The sequence below is a fragment of the Pinus tabuliformis genome, chromosome X (genome assembly GCF_031772625.1).
Source record: "Pinus tabuliformis cultivar Carrire ecotype Pingquan chromosome X, CPIR1, whole genome shotgun sequence".
Taxonomy (NCBI): domain Eukaryota; kingdom Viridiplantae; phylum Streptophyta; class Pinopsida; order Pinales; family Pinaceae; genus Pinus; species Pinus tabuliformis.
Window position 1 is genome coordinate 1,208,507,155 of NC_142308.1, and position 5,466 is coordinate 1,208,512,620.

A 5,466-nucleotide genomic window follows, 5' to 3' on the forward strand; every position below is an offset into this window, starting at 1 on the left:
ACTTAGCCTAGTTAAGAAGATATCGCAGTTGACTTCCTTGGTAGTGTGAAAGGACTTCAGCCCCTGGTTAGGGCTGCACAAAAGACGATTGTACCCTTTCGCGAAGGTACTGAAGGGTGGAGCATAGGGTTAAGCAACCTGCGCGAAGGCAGGTATAGCTAGAATAAAATGACATCACATCCATCTCAAGGGTGAAAAACTTGGTTCCAGCATCCCCCCATACTGCTTTGGATGATACTTCAGTTCGTGCTCCGTGGGCTGATGCCGAAAGGGCCAGTAGTGTAGGGATTTGTTTGGCTAAATAACGTTGAGCCTGGGTTAGGCCCCCACAAGCCAACAAATGGTTCCGTTGCTAGGATTGGAATCTACATGAGAGATGTGTGATGTCATATCACTGGAATCCAACTAAGAAAGAAATCGAAGGCTGGTTGGACAGAAGGATTCACGAGTTCGCGGTGTAGGAGAACTGAAATCCTCACCTATCAAAAGAATAGTGGTTGGAACAATACTTGTATACGGAGATCCACGGAATATTTTTCGCATCCTTTCCTACTGAGCTATATGAGTGGATCGCAAAGCTAGTAGATAGTCAGGGAAGGTGGAAACATGACGGTCCTATTGTGTGGACCCCTGAGCTAGTGCGAAGGTTGGAAGCATCGGGGGATAAGATCACGTGCATTGTTGATCATTGGCTCGATCACATCATAGGAGGATTTGTTACCGAATTTGTGGTCGACACCTTAGTCAGCTATAGTGAGGCAGAGGGATGACTTTTCAAAGGACCATGAGGTAACTACGTAAAATCTTTGAATACTTGGATTAAAATGTTGTTGTGCGAAAAACAGGTTATGTAGCTACCTTGATGTTTGGGATTATGCAAAGTAGAAAAAGTTACAGAAATGAAGGAAATAAGGGTCTAGAGTATAGCCCCTTGATTTCACCTTCGTGAGGGGATGAAGAAGGGATAGTGAAGGTCTCTTTGCGAAGTTTTATTCAGTTGATAAGACAAGGGTTTCCGTGAATACCACCTTTGCCCACACCACCTCCGTCTTCATTGCCATCACCTCCAACTTCACCCGTACCACTTCCATCACCACCACGATTCAATATGGAAAACACAGTGAATTTGCCTTTGTTCAAAGGTTTGGGAAATGAGGATCCAGACCAATTCTGGTTCGTTGTAAGGGCTGTATGGGAAGCCTAGGGTGTTACAGATGACCATATAAAGAAAGGGGCACTGGTTAGCACTCTGTAGGATCATGTGCTGACCTAGTATATTAAGTAATCCAACGATATCCCGAATGCAAGAGTAGTGGACATCCAAGCAACACTAAATAGAGAATTTAGTGGGCCTAAGTCCGAGTCGCAGTCGATTGTGGGATTCAAAGAAATCACGATGCGACTAGGCAAGACACTGTGGGAATTGGATCAAATATTGAAGTGTCAAATCTGCGATGCCAATATGAATTTGATAGATGGATAGCATCACGAATGGTTTCTAGCTTCACTACTACCCTACCTAAGGAGCGCATTGTTGCAACAGAAGCTAAAAACTCAGGCAGAGGGCTTGGAGATTGCCATGAGACTACATGAGACCACAATGCAAGATCTTAATCTAGGAGTTCAACAGGTCCACGCGCAGTCGCAGAATCTGTGCCTGGAGATGCAAAGTCTAAGGAAGGATAGGATGGTTTGAATAGAGGTGCGCAAGGAGGTATGGTGTTTGAAATGTAAGAGTCAGGGTCATGACAAAGACCATTGCATGGTCTTTACAAATTACCTTGTATGAGGAGGATTGATGCCTTTAAGGCCAGAAGATCAAGCAGGAACTAGCGGGGTGGTTGCTTTATGGTGCACTATCTATTAGGTAGCCGAAGAAAATGCCATGGATAACTATCACTTGCTACAAAAGTATGTGGAAACGCAACAAAAATTGTTCTGCAACTTTTGCATATCGATAGGACATGATGAGCGTACCCGCAGGAGCTATGAATTGATGATGGATAGAACTCCCACCTACAGGGTTCAGGCCAAAATGCGGCCCCTTGAACATAATGAAGGGATGGTGTGAATAGGATTTTAGGGGCGTGGACGAGGCTGAGGTGGAGGAGGACTTGGTAGAGGTCGCTAACAATTGATTTGCTACAATTGCAGAGGGCCAGGACACTATGCCCGCGATTCCACTAATCCAACGTGCCCGTCGTGTAAGTATTGCACGTTGTTTGATCATGAAACAAAACATTGTCCTATGTTGATAGCTAGGATATGTGATAAAGGGGTGCTACCACCTCCCCTGACTTAGAACCTGCAGATGATGAGGTCTAAGCCACGTGATCCGGATTTAAACATGAACGCAACAAATTACAGAGATAACCATAAATACAGAGATGAGATAACCATAAATACTGAGATGCAGCGGAAATAATACTTCATTTCATTACTGTAAAATACTGAAATGTGCTTACAAACAGAAATGGAAAGAAACCAGCTAGGGCGATGGTAGCTTATCTCTGAGAAGAGATGTGGCGGCTACATGCCTCTGAACTGTTCCGAATTGTATTACAATGAGGCTCAAAGGCCTATTTATTGTTGAGAAACAATGGAAAACTCCACATCCCGAAACCTAACCCTAGAAGATGAAACGCCAAATTGTGGGCCCCGTTTGGGTAAATTGGTACATCAATTTCCTGGGGTCGTAACTTTGGCATACGATCTCCGTTTGACGCGTATGATAGCTCGTTAGAAAGATATATCCGAGTACTACCACTTTGGGAGGCAACATCAGTCCATGGACCCATGTTGCCCCAGATTCCAAAAAAAACGTCGTTTAGGGCCTCAAAACGGCTCCGGAAGTTTAGGACCCGAAAAACTGCTAAAAATAGTAAACTGTGCTACAATTTAGGAAACTGAAAAGACTGAAAGAGACAGTTGTGGGGGTCCAAATGGGATAGGTGGGTGGCCACCAACATCCACCTGGATCATTCCTCCCCCCTTAGGAAGCAATGGTCCCCATTGCGTTGAGTTCCTCCATGAGATGAGGAAGCTTCTGCTGAGTTGGTTCTCTGGTGAGCTATTCTGCAATCTCTGATGTGTCCAGAAAATCTAGAGGAGGGGGAGCGTCTTTTCCACTCACAGATGTGGGTGAAGGGTTCATCGCTGCGATTCATTGTCGACAGTGGTAGCCAAAAGAACCTGGCTCTGATACCACTGATCCGGATTTAAATAGGAACGCAACAAATTACAGAGATAACCATAAATACAGAGATGAGATAACCATAAATACTGAGATGCAGCGGAAATAATACTTCATTTCATTACTGTAAAATACTGAAATGTGCTTACAAACAGAAATGGAAAGAAACCAGCTAGGGCGATGGTAGCTTATCTCTGAGAAGAGATGTGGCGGCTACATGCCTCTGAACTGTTCCGAACTGTATTACAATGAGGCTCAAAGGCCTATTTATTGTTGAGAAACAATGGAAAACTCTTCACATCCCAAAACCTAACCCTAGAAGATGAAATGCCAAATTGTGGGCCCCGTTTGGGTAAATTGGTACATCAATTTCCCGGGGTCGTAACTTTGGCATACGATCTCCGTCTGACGCGTACGATAGCTCGTTAGAAAGATCTATCCGAGTACTACCACTTTGGGAGGCAACATCATGTTGCCCCAGATTCCCAAAAAAACGTCGTTTAGGGCCTCAAAACGGCTCCGGAAGTTCAGGACCCGAAAAACTGCTAAAAATAGTAAACTGTGCTACAATTTAGGAAACTGAAAAGACTGAAAGAGACAGTTGTGGGGGTCCAAATGGGATAGGTGGGTGGACACCAACATCCCTCTGTTTTTCTTTGCATGTCCCCAACAAGGTCGGGATATAAGGAGTTAGGGTTCGAATTGGTTGAACCTTTGCAAGACCAGCCTCGCAAATCCCGATGGCCTCCCATGGCGGATGAGAAGAAAGACGAGGGGGCAGGAGATCATATCAAAATCTTGCTCGAAGAAGCGCTCAAGCGGCAAAGGAACGCGATGATGGATAGCTTTGCGCAGATCCTTCAGCGGCTACCCAGAGGCGACGCATCGGCTTCCAACAGCAACTCTGGAAACGCCACACCATTTAAGGTACAAGTTAATTTTGAAATCCCCATATTCGAGGGTCAAATAGACGCAGATGTCGTAGATAAATGGTTAAATCTGCTAGATGGGTATTTTTCTGTTCACGAATTTTCAAGTCGGGAAAAGATTGTTTTCGCTCTTCTCAAAGCAGCCCCCCACGTCAAGGACTGGTGGGAAACCTACTGCGAGCAGAAGGATGAAAGTACAGGCTCAGTATTTTCAGCCGCACCCACTTGGAATGACTTCCGGGATGCCATCAAAGAGCAGTACTACCCTGTCGGAAGCTATGAGGACAAATACATCAAATGGACCACACTGCGGCAGGGACGAGACCAAGATGTGCCGGAGTTCACAAACATTTTTCATACCCTTCGCACACAGTTGGGTATCAAAGATTCTGAGCTGCATCTGGTACTCAAATACCATGGCTGCCTGCACAGATACATCCAGGAAGAGATGGTGTTCTTGAACATCTCCTCGCTTGGCACGGCGTACCAATACGCTGTCAAAATCGAGCAAAAAGTTCAAACAGAAGAAGCGAGACTTTGGATCTGCAAATCTAAAGCCCAAAGAACAAAGCCAAGGCGGGGTGACCCAAGATAACCCGTCGAAGCCACAAGAAAAGAACAACACCACAAAGCCGAAGAAGGACACAGGAAAGTGGTGTGAGTTCCACAAAAGTCCCACTCATAACACAAGTGAGTGTCGGACCAAGCAGTCACTGGTGGCTGAGTTGAAGGCTTCTGAATCAGATGCATGTTCCGACCCTGAACCAGAACCCGACAAGAGGAACGACAAAGGGAAGCAGATCATTGATGCAGATCCCAGCGCCACTGTTGCCACCGCCAAGATCCAGAAAGATGAGCTCGAAAATCCAGAGGAGGGGGAGCGTCTTTTCCACTCACAGATGTGGGTGAAGGGTTCACCGCTGCGATTCATTGTCGACAGTGGTAGCCAAAAGAACCTGGCTCTGATACCACTGATCCGGATTTAAACAGGAACGCAACAAATTACAGAGATAACCATAAATACAGAGATGAGATAACCATAAATACTGAGATGCAACGGAAATAATACTTCATTTCATTACTGTAAAATACTGAAATGTGCTTACAAACAGAAATGGAAAGAAACCAGCTAGGGCGATGGTAGCTTATCTCTGAGAAGAGATGTGGCGGCTACATGCCTTTGAACTGTTCCGAACTGTATTACAATGAGGCTCAAAGGCCTATTTATTGTTGAGAAACAATGGAAAACTCTTCACATCCCGAAACATAACCCTAGAAGATGAAACGCCAAATTGTGGGCCCCGTTTGGGTAAATTGGTACATCAATTTCCCGGGGTCGTAACT